This window comes from Euprymna scolopes, chromosome 10 (genome assembly GCF_053919585.1).
Source record: "Euprymna scolopes isolate OS-2025 chromosome 10, ASM5391958v1, whole genome shotgun sequence".
Taxonomy (NCBI): Eukaryota; Metazoa; Mollusca; class Cephalopoda; order Sepiida; family Sepiolidae; genus Euprymna; species Euprymna scolopes.
In genome coordinates, this window is record NC_136491.1 from 104,812,897 (window position 1) to 104,828,124 (window position 15,228).

Here is a 15,228-nt window from a genome sequence, read left to right on the forward strand (position 1 = left end):
TAAATATTGTATTTAAATCCTCAATTATCTCGACCTCGTCGCCAATTTGTGGTGTCCATCTGAATGATGGCATCTGTTGCGGTTTATGAGAATTAGCAAAAACACTTTTCATGAGCATGAAACTATTTATTAACAATAGAAAAAATCTTAACTCTACAAGAACTATATTGTAAATAATGCGAGTCCACCATCTTGTCCGTTCGGTCTACCAACCGTATTCTTTTAGAGTTATTTCCCTTTATTCCCCATCATAACACTATCAATTTGTTTATATTATTAAGTAATGTTATTAGGTTGGTGCAATAATAATGTCGTTTTTTTTACATTAAGTTGAACGTAAAAAAAACGACATTATTTTTGCACCAGCCTAATATTATTACTATGAGATTAGTATTTGAAAGATTGCAACATGGCTATGTACGCATTTTTTTTTTTACAATGTAAACATAGTATGGAAAGATTTGTTTGACATATCTAAGGCATTTGATAGGGTTTGGCATAAAGGTCTACTTAACAAGATTTCCAGCTACGGTATTACTGGAAATTTCATCTCAACTATCAAATCATTTCTGTCCAATAGGTCTTTTAAAGTAGCCTTTGATAAACAAAATTCCGAAGCTCACAGTATTAATAACGATGGCCTGGCTCAGGGATACTTCCTTGGCCCACCTTTCTTTCTGATCTTATCAACGATCTCCCAAATAACATTCTGAGATTTTAGTCGACATCTATGCAGACGAAACTACCATGTATAGCAACACTTCAAAGGCCGGTAATGACTAGGATCGTTTTGATTCTTTCTCCTCTGACCTTGAACATGTTGTTCAATAGGGTAAAAAAAATGGTTAGTTACTTTTAATGCATTCAAAACAAAACTTCTATTTTTTCACCACCAACGCCCCACTCGGCCCCTATAGAAATGAACGCCTCTGGTCTTGAGGAAGCGCTTTGCTTTGATAAACTTCTGGGACTGACTTTTACTTCTGACCTAAAATAGAAGACCTATATCAGATCCGTTGAGAGAATCACTGAAAAAATACTAGGATTATTTTACTTCTCCAGAAAGTATCTCACACCCGATGCTATCCTCTTCGTGTACAAAAGTTAAATCTAACCCAGACTGAAGTACTGCTGTCACATCTGGGGGGGGGGGCTCCTAAGACTCCCCTCTTCTGCCTCGACAATGTCTAAAACCGTCTTCGGAATTTAGTGAGAGAGAGCCTTTTCTCACAGAAGAGATGATGCAACTCTGTCTCTGCTCTATCCTTACCTTCATGGCAGGTTCTCGACTGAACTCTAATACATGGTTAACGTCTGTAAAACGTTTATAACAAATACGCGTTTAGCTACAACAACCGCCAACAATTTCCTTTATTCTCTATCTAAGCCTAAACCTAAAATTAAATTCCACGAGTAAAGTTTCTTTCCTAGAACTGTACCTCTGCGGAACAAGATACCGTGGAACTGCTTCTCGTCTGACTATAACTTGGTCCTTTTGAAGTCCTATGTAAATAAGTGTTTTGTTTTCCCGTCCTCTTAAATAACTAAGCGCTACCCAAGTTGCACCATTACTAATAATCATAGAGTTCTCACCAACTGTAACGTTATACAAAAAATACATCAAACATTGATATTATTGTTGTTCTTTTCCATTTCCAAAACTCAATTATATTTTGTAAAGTAAAAGAAAAACAATAACAATAACTTTTCCGCTACAAAACAACCAAACTAAAACCCATGAATAAATTTATGGAGATATATAAAGATCTGGAAGCATACAAACTTTTACCAAAATGACCAGATTCAGCATTAAATAATCTGAAAAAGCGTTGATATGCCGTAAAACAACAATAACCAAGCAAAAAACATGAATAACTTGAGGGATAAAATCTTTTACCAAAATGACCGAGTTCAACATTAACTAACCCTAAAAAAACGTTGATATGCCGTAAAACAAAACAACGAAAACCAAAACACAATGAAAAAACATATTTGAAGATACAAAGGAACTTGAAACATAACTTTTACCAATATGACCGGAGTCGATATGTCGTAATAAAAACAACGGTTACACATAGATTCGAAAAAGTTGACAAAAAAGCAAATATATAACAAATAAATGTTATCAAAGGAAATATAAGTTAATTTTCTACCTAACTGGATACTTTTTTAGTGTTTTTATTTAATGTAACATGCTTATTCAGCTCGAAATACATACAGTGTTTACCGATGTATTGGAAAATTTAAAATGCCGCCCGACTCTCTGTTGAACACGGTAAGTTTGGGAAAATGGGGTAAAAGTAATAAACTATACAAAATACTGTTAAAACCCCACCGAATATATATCAGCCCATGTCACACTAATATATTGAGCGAGTTTCTAACAGTATTTTGTATAGTATTTTTTATTTTTAAGCCATTTTAAATTTCAAATGCATCGGTAAACACTGTATTTTTTTTAGCTGGATAAACATGTTACATTAAATAAAAACACTAAAAAGTATCCAACTTGGTAGAAAAGTAACTTATCTTGCCTTTGATAACATTTATTTGTTATATATTTGTTTTTTTGACAACTTTTTCGAATCTATTTGTATAGTAAAACAAACCCCAAACAACCAAATAAAACGTCATAAATAAATATTTGAAAATATCAAGATTTTACTAAACTGATGGGATTCGTATATATTATTATTTAAATTGGAATTCATTATTGAGATGAGTATTATTTTTATTAATTTATTTATTGCGGACTATTATACTCATCTTTCTTAGATGTTGTTGTTTCCCAACGTTTCGGCCAACTATTCATCTGGCCTTCGTAAGGTGGTAATTGCTGAGAATGCAGTTAGAAGATTCGGAGTTCCTATCCCGTCGCGGTTACTACCTGACGAAGGCCGGAGGAATAGTTGGCCGAAACGTCGTGAAACAACATCTGAGAAAGATGAGGACAATTGTCCGCAATAAATAAATTAATAAATGATCGGATTCGGTATTAAATGACACAAAGAAGAATGAGTAAGCAATAAAACAAAACATCCAAACCAAATATCATCAATAAATATTTAAAGATATAAAAAAAAAATTCTTGAAGCATAATTTTTTTTTTAATCCAAAATTACCAGATTCGACATTAAAAAAATCTGTAAAGAGTTGAGATGCCGTAAAAAAAAAAAAAAATAAAAAAAAAATAAAAATACATAAATAAATATTGTAAGATATAAAAACCTTGAAGCATAAAAACGTTTACCTAATTAGCTGGAGGCGTCATTAATACGAGATGCCTTCAATAAGTTTCGAGACTATTTTGGTATTGGCACTTTTATTGATAGTACACACATGAAACTCTCGCCGCTTTCGAAGTAATCTCCTCCGGCTGCAATGTACTTATAACAAGCGTTTCAATGATCATCGTCACAACCTCTTTCACCTCCTCAATTGTCTCATAACGACAGCCTCTAAATTTTTCCTTGAGTTTAGGGAATAACCAAAAGTCACAGGGAACAAGATTTTAACTATAGGCAGAGTGAGGAACAACCTTCATGCCCATCTTGGTCAAATAGTCTGTGACAAGGATAGAGTTACGGACTAGTGCATTCGCACAAATCTTCCCCATCTTCAGTTCCTAGCGAATAATTGTGTGTACAGTTCCCACACTGACATCAAACTTATTGTCTCTATAGACATACGACGGTCGTTATCCATGAAATTATTTATTTGGCTAATCAACTCTGGTGTTCTGACTTCTTTACTCCTCCCACACTCTCAAAATCCCTCACAGATTCTCTGCCTTCCTTGAAGCTCTTATGCCACTCAAAAAGTGTTGCTTGATTCATGCAAGATGAGCCCAAAACAGTCTGAAGCATTCCATATATTTTGATGGCATTTTTTTCCAAGTTTAAAACAGAATTTTATTGCAAATCTTTCTTTTAAAGTGTCCTCCTCACGTCCAGATTACATTTTTGAACTTCACCAGCTCTGACAATCAGGCTTTAGTAGGGTGTATTTGGAATAAAAATGACTGATGTAGCTGTTCATTTGAACCTGAAATCATAAAAATGGTCGGTCATCTTATAAGGTGTATAGTATACTCAATTTTTAAGAGTCTACGACAACTTTAAATGTCTATACAAAAATCTGAAAACTTATTGAAGACAACTAGTAATCGAAAAAATGTTGATATGCCGTAAAACAAAACAACTAAAACCAACAAAACCGAAACTTCATTCGTGTAAATTTTTTGTGTCATATTTTTTCGCTTTTTACCCTTACATAGTTGTGTGCGTTTTAATGCCTTTGAGTTGTTTGGGGAGTGTTATCTATTTAAGAAATCTGTAAAGTGTTCTACGTGTATATCATTATTTTGGGATGCATGGTCCAAAACAGTACATGGGATCGTTATTTGTTTTCTATCTTTATTTATTTATTTTATTCATTTTATTTTTTTGTGAATACACATTAGGATATTGATCCGCAAAAGACTAGCAACTCTTAGATAAGCACCATCTGATGCACGCCTTATATCTTCCTTTACGGGATGAGACACCCAAGAGAAAGATATCATAATTCAATGCGGGTGCGCGTGGGAAGGGTTTAATAAATGGAGGGGATGCAAGAAAACAATAGGAAGGGGTAAATTCAGGTCGCTAATGTATTTTAGGGGCCTGCCGTCTTGCACTTTTACAAACGGCTTCCTTCAGGTAGCATGCACTTTCTCTCGCATTAAATACTTTACTGTTATTGTAATTATATATAAACCACAAGCACAAGAAAACATATATTGCAGCTTTCTAAAAAGAGAGATTATATGGGAGGATGGCATAACAAAAACGTACATATGCTACTGTGATACCACGTGTCCTCCGCTCGACAACTCGCCGACACCAATGTGCCGTGGATTTTCATTCATCTCTCGCGAATGTGACACTCTGACCTTCGAAATGCTAAGGTCCAGATCTATATCTAATGCCGGCGCTGTGTTTGTCAGTCGGTTGATCGATCCATATCCTTGTCTCCTTCGAGCAACAAGTTGTCTTCAGCTGTCCCCAATTTTCAACTGTCGTCAAGTTCAACTGCTTTCACAACCGTGATTAACCGGACAGTCGTAAACTGGACTGTCGAAAAAGGTTGCAAATCGCTAGATTCTGCAAACGGCCCCCTGCCGTCATAAAGCGTTTGTCAATACTAAGTATATCCCAGGTCTTTTAGTCCCGATCTTTAATTGCAACCGCACTTAATAAACCGTCCAAAAATGCATTGATCGGCCCACTGTTAATTCATTTATCCTAAAATAACCGATCTAAGCTCTCTTTTGTCTGTGCTAATGATCAAATTGTGATTGATTGTGTCCTGATAAACCCTACTTCCTATTTCTTTTATTATATTTCTTTCCTCTTTTTTTGTTGTTTCAATTCGTAACATTTGAGGAAGGGGAAGATTTGACGTCGATAGTATTACACTACACTACACTTTCAAACAAGATGGTGATATTGATAGGGTGGTCTCATGAAAAATGGACAGATACTACCCTACCCTACCCTCAGATAATGCTTGGAATAACAACAGAATCATCTGACTAATATGGAATGATTGACTGACCTCAAGAAAAACGAGATCAATAAGAAAATGTATCATAGATAGAAATAGCGGGCATTTTCTTTTTTTACTATAGCTAATAAAGCACAAAAAGTGGCCAAAAAGCAAATATATAACAAATAAATGCTACCAAAGGCAAGACGATCACTCTTCTACCAACTTATGTTTTTATGTTTTAACTTTTTATAGCGTTTATTTACTTTGAAACGCAATAGCGCTAATCTAAAGCCAGAACAAACAAAAAAAATGGCTGACACTAGATGGTCATCTGGTGAGTCTCGATAATCGTTCAACAATCAAAAATTAAACAAAATACTGGTAGAAATACTCAGTAAATGTGACCAATCGTGCTGAAATGTAATTATCTACCAGTACTTGTTTAATTTTAATTTTTTTTTCAAATTAAATACTTTACGATGATAGTCATTATATTTGGACCATAGGCGCAACAATATACACTTCTATGCTAAATACTGACGTGCATTTATTTGTATGCAAGTATATATACTTCCATATCGTAACGCAAATGTTTACCGAGTAAAAACATGTGGATTTTTCTATCTCTTGGATAAAACGATCTCAATTGGTGCGGGAAGAGATAAAGCAAAAACAATGTCAGACAACCACACAAATTTACCACCGTTGCTTGAAATTAATCCGAAAAGAAACCATCTAGACTCTATAATAAAATGAATATGGCGCGTAGTTTCCTTTATTTATATCATCCAAAATGATTATAATTCAAGGTGGAACGATAAATTTGTCGCCCTAAAAAAAAAAAGAAAAAACACAACTTTATTTTGAAACTTTTATTGAGAAAATTAATTCAGGTAACTGTATTATGTAGCAGAGTAGACATCTATTCAATGTAGCCGCCTTCAACCCCAATCACCTGCTCGATACGGATCTGGGAGCATGCGTTTTCCGCAAACGCTGGCAGGAGCTCGGCAAATACGTGGCGGATAGCGGCGATCAGACTAGCTTTGTTTTTGTGGGGGGTTATATTGATGATGCTGTCGACGTATGATTAACGAACTAGTCCAGTGGGTTCAGGTCGGGAGAGGAGAGAGCCAGTGAGCGAAGAATACAAACTCGTAGTACTCCTTCTGAAACCAAGTCTGAGTCTCTTTGGACTTGTTGGCCGGCGCCGAATCCTGGTGCCACACCCAAGGTCTGTCAGCGACTACCTGCTTGCACAAGGAGATCACCACTCTCTTCAGCATATCCAGGTTGACTCAGCATATCCAGTTTGTTCAAGCCGTCATCGAAGATGTGAGATGGCATGATGTGCCCCTCTACACCAAATACACCAAACACAATAACCATGGCCGGAAATTGTGTTTTCATCATCCTGCGCACGCCCCTATTGTTCGTGGCAATCCAGCAATGCATTTTGGGGGTGCTGACAATGGTCCTGTCGTCATGAGTTATTCAGCGGCGCATTCCAATCTCGGCTATTGAACATTGTGTCACTTTCAGAAGACTCCTATCACTCGTGGGATTTGTGTACAATTGGTCAAATAGTAGATGGTCTGCAACAAAAGAAAAAAAACGATTTTCATCAAACGGAAATGGAATCATGTCGTCTTCTCTAGGGCGACGATTTTATCTGTTGTTTGCCTGTTGTTTATATAAGAAAATATAATTACTGACTCAATGATTGTATATAAATATTTGGATCAAGTAGCTTTTAAGCATAAAAAAAAATAAGCAAACTGAAAGGGAAGAATACGTGTTTACAAAAGTTGAATTCAGACGCACTTGCCATTTTTAAACAAACGGATAATAAATCTGAGCTGTTTGGTTTTTCACCATGAAGTCAATTTTAATATAGGAAAGAAAGGAAAGAGATATACTATGTACCTATATACTGGCAGGGAAACCCGATGCCGGCATTGCCTGGGATACAATGATGAGCAACGAATGTTTCGCACTCGCACTCACACGTGTTATTGTCATCAGAATCGATGAAATTACCTTCTTCTTTTTTTTTAAATCAAATGCACTAGTTGGGAACCCATCGCCGTACACCCGGGTGAAAGCTTCACATGCCTCCCCGCAGTGACTTAGTCTAGAATACAGTTTGCATTGTGCTGTAGATAACCTGCTCTTGATTTTATAAAATTATTTTTATATAATGAATTTAAATTTCAAATGCAAAAACAAGTATCATGGTTCAATTGTGCTCTAAAGAGAAACATTCATTTCAGACACGTCCCTGTCATATCAAAGAACGTACTGTTGCTTTTATATGCCGAGCCTTTTCTGCTTAAGTAGTAATAAAACTTCTCAAATGCACTGAAAATGTTAGACCTTATAAGGCGTTAACTTTAATCAAAATCGCCCTTTTCTTCCTTTCATCATATGTTTTCCATTATCGATACTTATCGAAGACATTACGATACAAAACCTATCTAAGAACACTGTCCAGTACATAAATTACATTTGTGTGAGACTTTTTTTAAAAATTGACACAGCCGTTTATGAGTCCATAGGGAACAAACATACATACACAGACAAAGTTCCCTTTATAGAATAGTAGAATATATATATATGTATATGTGTACATTAATAATTATATAGAGACCCTACTCTATAAATGTCACGAATCGTGCGAATATGTAATGTTCTGACAGTATTTTGTTTAATTTTGGATTTTGGGGCGATTATCGTAACTCTCCAGGTGACCGTCTGATGTCAGCCATTTTTTTTTTTTTTTTTAGTTTTAGCTAAGACTAGAAATTTCATTTTTTTAATTAAGTATACCCTTTATAAAATCACAAAAAAAAAAATTATCGAGATAGGTAGAAGAGTAATTATTATAGCTTTTGTAGCACTTATTTATTATTTATTAGCAGTTCAGCCCGGTCCCTATACTGTTCATAATTTTATGTTTATATATATATATATATATATATATATATATATATATATATATATATATATATATATATATATATATTAAAACGTTTGACTCATGTCCAGGTAACCTACAACTAAAATTTCAAGTGTTTAGGCACAAAGTTGGCGGAAGAGTTTGCAATGAGCAATTCTTTCAACTTTGACCTCTTTGCAGCCAAACTTTCGGCCCAAAACTGATTAAAAAGCTTGCTGCATGTCTAAATACCCTTTATGTAAAATTTCAAATGTTTAGACCCAAAATTGACTGAATAGTTTACTCGCAACTGCAAAGGTCAAATCTTTTTTAATTTTGGCCCCTTGGCAGCCAAATATTCGGCCAAAACCATTTAAAAAGCTTGCCCTATGTCTGAATACACTTTATGTAAAATTTCAAGTGTTTAGACCAAAAATTGCCTGAGTAATTTAGAGACCGCAGAGGTCAAATATTTAAACTTTGACTCTAATTTTGGCCCCTAAGAATTTATTATTTTGATCTCAAATCAAATTAAAAAGTGTGATCTATGTCCAAGTAAACTACATCTAAAATTTCAAGTGTTTAGACACAAAATTGACAGAGGAGTTTGTTAGAGTTTTCAAAGATAAAATCGTTGAATTTTGACCCCTTGACAGTCAAATTTCTGACCGAAAACCGACTGAAAAGATTTTCCCACATCTGAATATTCCTTATGTCAAATCTCGAGTCTGTAGACTGAAAATTTATAGAGTAGTTTGGAAGGGAAATGTACACACACAGAAACATTTTTCTATTTATAGATTTATGGATTTTTGTTTTTTTTTAGCCAAAATATCAACTGGGGTTTGGAATTGAGATCGAACTGTAATATCTGTTCTGTGTTAGGTTAGAGTAGAAGTAATTCAGGGCTGAAGAAAGTTTATTTGTGTCCCAAACCAGATTGATTCATTATGTGAGGAAGCTGCACCCCCACCCCCGCCGTATGATGACCAAGCTTCTTTTTTTTTTTTTTCTCCTTCTTGGGATAGAACGAAATATGAACAGTTATTAGTTGATATGAGGCACAAACACCCTCCGAAAGTTGCTATATATTTATTAGTATCTGTGGATCTTAGAGTTCTTTTAGCTTAAAGGAAGTAATGGATATACTCCAATAGATGGCCTCCACCGGGGGCCTAGGGTGAAGCCATCTTTGACGAACCAAATTTCTCCTTGAACCGGCATTGCATGAGTCCGAATTTTACTTATATTACTGTCGGACAGTTAGACACAAGGTCGCGATTTAATGTGGGGAAAATGTGTAACTTTACACACGTTTACGCATGTAGCCCTAACACATTGTAGCAGAGTACGTCGCAAGGAACATAGGATGAGTTATAACTCGACACTTCTTTGTAACAACGACATTTATTTTCTCATTCTCACGCCTCGCGTGATTCTCGTTACAACCGAAACGTTACTCACGTCCCTAAAGTGATTCCGAACGTGATCCCGAACGTACTCTCGAACATGCTCCCGCTTGTTGCACACATTCTTTTTTATAGGCATTTCCTTTATCCTTACGATGACGTCATTTCTCATTTCCTATGTTTTTGCGTACGCGCGTCCACGATCTGTTAGAAATGCAACTCTCTAAAACGGGGGACGCTTTAGACTAGGACAATGATAATGTAATGTCGATGTTTAGTATAAGAACATATACTAAACTTTGATGTTGTTTTTGGAGTTTCTTTTTCCTAAAATAGATGCACAACCAAGGCTACGAAATCTAGTCTTTCCTACTATTTAATACATAGATGGGGTTATACCTATCTCGAAGTTATTAGTGCAGGCAGAACTTGAACCTAGTCTGCAGTCCGCGCCTGTAACCATTGGACTCCACCACTCCATACAGTAAAAATAAGGACAAAATAATTGGTCTACCTTAGGTAAGCATTCTCGATATATAGGCCTCATTTATATCTTACTCCATAAGCTGACACGCCCAATAGGAAGGCACCGGGATTCGGGGTGTGTCGCCGGTCGAGAAGGGTGAGGGTGATTAGAAAACGCGAAAAAATGGGAAAGAGGTGGGAGAATGCCACGAAGAAAACAAAAACAAAAACAAAACTCGAGGTAATTTCAAGTCGGATGAGGCTTCCCCCCACCCAGTAATTACTACTACTACTACTACTACTACTACTAGTAGTCTTTAAACGTTGCCGTTGGTGTAAAAGTACTTACTCCCAAATCAGGATCGTTGGCGAAGGAAGTATTGGGGACCCTGTGAAAGCCTTATTAGGTGATGTAAGCTGAAAACCCTTTATATTCAGAGAGAGAGAGAGAGAGAGGGGGAGGGAGAGAGAGAGTGTGTGTGTGTGTATGTGTGTGTATGTGTGTGTGTGTGTGTGTGTGTGTGTGTGTAAGGGGGATAAGGAGACGCTAGCATGATTTACCTGTATCCTAACATATGCCTTCGTATTAGTGTTGTGACATCCGATCACACACACACACACACACACACACACACACACACACACACACACACGCACACACATGCACGCACATATACATACACTCTAGGTGTATCTACCCAGAATTGTCCGGGATTCTTTATTTTCATTTTCGTTTCAATGTTTTCGTGCCGTTTTTATTTTAAAAGCATTTTTTTTTATTATTAATTAAATGTTCAGTCGTGTTAATCCTTATGTGTTAAATGTAAATAGTTTCTTATGTTTTGACTTTTTCAATACAGGAAAATTTGCTAATAATTTTAACACTGGAAACGACTTTGTACCCAACAGTTTAAATGACACACACACACACACACACACACACACACACACACACACACACACACACATATATATATATATATATATATATATATATATATATATATATATATATATATATATTAAATTTATTTATACAAACATTGATGTCACGTTAAAAAACGACCCTGGTGTCTAACTCTGTCCCGTGGGGAGGCATAGTAAATAGGTACATATGTGCATACATGTTTCTGTAATCACCCGTTACTGGGGAGATTACGTCTTCAGGCCAAGAATTACCATCGAAAAGAGTGTTCGAGTGTAATTCTTGGCATGAAGACATAATCTCCCCAGCACGGGTGATTACAGAAACATGTATGCACATATGTAGCCATCAATGTTTGTATAAATAAATTTAATATACCTGTTCTGTTTACTCATTGAGCACTTTTTGGTAGACACATGTTGTTCCATTGGATATACTTGTAGGAAACTAAACTCTACTGCCATAATATATATATATATATATATATATATATATATATATATATATATATATATATATATATATATATAAATTACAATAAGTTTACCAAGGTAATCAAAATGGTAAACTTCAAATATATTATAAATAGTAAAGAGTGAATATTTACAAGTAAAGTAATCTCAACCAGATGTAAAAGCTCAATAAAACCGAAAAGGAAATAGAGCTTATAATATGAACAAATTATTAATAAAACATGTTAAAAGACATCTTGAAAAAGAGTTAAAAACATATTTAATTTAAAAAAGGAAACACAAGATAAGTGTATAGTCCTTAATCCACGGAGTTTCGAAGAAATACTCTTCTTCTCATCAAGGGCAGGAATTAGCAAAATGCGGGATTGGATTTTGCATGTAAAAGTATTTAATGGAACCACAAGTAAGTCACAGATCTTACTTGGTTAAAAAAAAGGGTGAGGTAAGGGGAATAGGAGGTAAAAGAAAAAATGATAAAAAGATTTCACATGAATGGATAGTCCGGTGAAAGGTATATATATATATATATATATATATATATATATATATATATATATATATATATATATATATATATATATATATATATGTTATTCATACAGACATATTCAAACTTTGGTACACTGGCATGATAATGTTTCAAAGGGTTACCAGATTGACCTTTTTAAGGTAAAATTTTACAAATTTGGCCTTTTTTTTAAAGTAGTTTGGCTTTCAGAAATTTTATTTGGCCCTTGTATAAATTCGGCTTTAATTTTGGCTTTTTTATTTGATATTTTACAAAAAATATTTATTAAAGAACATATTTTTCTAGAATTTTGTCTTTAAATATTGTTAAAGCCTTTTTTAAACTTTGGCTTTTTTTAGCATTTTACAAATGTATCTATTTGAAAATTATTGGTGAAAATGATATAAATAAGTATTGTTGAAGTTTCAACAGTTTTATCGACTGTTTAATTTTTAGCGATTTTTTCCCCACAATTTCACATAAAAATATATTTAGTAATAATTATTAAAGAAAACATTATAATTAAATATTTTTTTAAGTTGCTGATAGTTCCAGCACAATGTATGCAACATTTGCATAACAACACTTCATTAAACAAAACTTCCATTTAGCAGTTAGGTCAGAGAAAGCTAGTGTATACTATGAAAAGCTAAACGCATCGTGTTTCTCCATAATTCATTGCAGATCAAATAATATCAGGCCTATTTGAACTTCCATCTTATCGAATGTAGGAGTTCTAGTTATGTTATTAACTCGTAAAAATATGACGTTGGAGGTATTATTGTAAAAGGAGTTGGAATTATTTTGTTTCAAATTAACAAATAATTTGGAATCAATTACATGTAAAGAGTAATTCATTCAAAGTGAATTTCCTAATTAAATATTTGTTAAAAACTTTTCAAAAGACACTGTCTCATTTTGATTTCAATTTTCGTAGATTTCAAATGGTCTCATAAAATTTAATTTAAATGTGGTGAACTTAATATGTCAATATTCATTTGTAACAAAAACAATAAATTGAAAATAATAGTTTAGGAGATTGAGGCGGGGAGGTCGATAATCAAATGACATTTTTCTAAACTTACTCTAAACTAATTAATCAACTGAATATCTCATTCTCTCTGAATGATCCTAATAAAATATGCTTAATGTTTTTAAATTAATTTCATATTAAAAGAATAACATTTAAGATGAAGTGGGACAAATTACAAGCGACCCCCCCCCACAAAAAAAGGAAAAAACAAAAACAAAAAAAATGAGAAAAAGAACATGTTAGTAATGTAATGTTCTCCAAACCAATTCTAAGTGTAGTTTGCTCCTTGTTTTCAGGATTGTTTTACAAATCTGAGAAGAATCAGATCGATCTCTTAGTGGAAGTGAGATTTAGTGGGTGATAAAGAAGAATATGATGGGGAACGGACGTTAGTATTTTAATAAAGTACTAATTTATCCAGTTTTGATATTTAAATGATGTGAATGTTCTGATGTAATTACTAGGGCTGTGACGACAGAATATTCTTTTCATTCTTTTGACTCTCAAGTATATATCCAACGTAGTAAGACATAGTCACTTAAACTAAAACAACGTCAATCTATATAAAAACATATAAGATATTAACGGATATATACTATACGAGCCTTGAGTAGTGGAGTTAAGCAAATCCCAACATAATATTGAGTTTTTCCCCTGATTTGCCGAAGGTGAAGAAATCAGACAGTTTGAAAGATAAGCAAGTTCCTTGCATCAGATTTTAATCTGAATCCATCTGGCGGCTCCTACATAACCATTTAATCTGCAAGTTGTTCTACAAATCTATATAAATAAAACAGTAGATGTATATGTGTAAATATTTTACAGGTAAACGTTTAAACTTCTGTTCACATAAATCTGAGATTGACAGGAAATACAAATTATACACCAAGAATTGTTTATAATGAGTAAAATCTTTGTTTGGGTTGATGAATAACGCATACATACATCGGCATGTTGAAATGCGAAATGTTTTTTTCACCTGGCCGACATGTTTATAGTTCTTGTTGCGAGTCCAATACCGGCTTCCATCTTATCTCGAAATTACTTATAACGGCACCAACTTACTTTCGGAAGAACCCCCCCCCCATCAGCCTTTTCTTTTATATCGTAAGCTTCTTAAAACGTTACTAGCTTAAGTTCAGAATAAAATCACGATTTTCTATTAACGGCTAATTTAAAAAAAAAATGTTTTGAACGCTACTAACTGAAGTTCTTTCAACACAGTTTGCAATTTGGAGACGGAATTGTTTTTGTTGAGATAAGTGATTTCAATCATGCTTTTTATTTTAGATTTAAAATATTAACAACTCCATTTTATTTCAGTATTTAATTTGTGTATTTCTGTTTTATTAAATGCTAGCTTTTTTTCTAGTCCAATACCAGCTTCCATCTTATCTCGAAATTACTTATAACGGCACCAACTTACTTTCGGAAGAACCCCCCCCCCATCAGCCTTTTCTTTTATATCGTAAGCTTCTTAAAACGTTACTAGCTTAAGTTCAGAATAAAATCACGATTTTCTATTAACGGCTAATTTAAAAAAAAAATGTTTTGAACGCTACTAACTGAAGTTCTTTCAACACAGTTTGCAATTTGGAGACGGAATTGTTTTTGTTGAGATAAGTGATTTCAATCATGCTTTTTATTTTAGATTTAAAATATTAACAACTCCATTTTATTTCAGTATTTAATTTGTGTATTTCTGTTTTATTAAATGCTAGCTTTTTTTCTAGTCCAATACCGGCTTCCATCTTATCTCGAAATTACTTATAACGGCACCAACTTACTTTCGGAAGAACCCCCCCCCCCATCAGCCTTTTCTTTTATATCGTAAGCTTCTTAAAACGTTACTAGCTTAAGTTCAGAATAAAATCACGATTTTCTATTAACGGCTAATTTAAAAAAAAAATGTTTTGAACGCTACTAACTGAAGTTCTTTCAACAC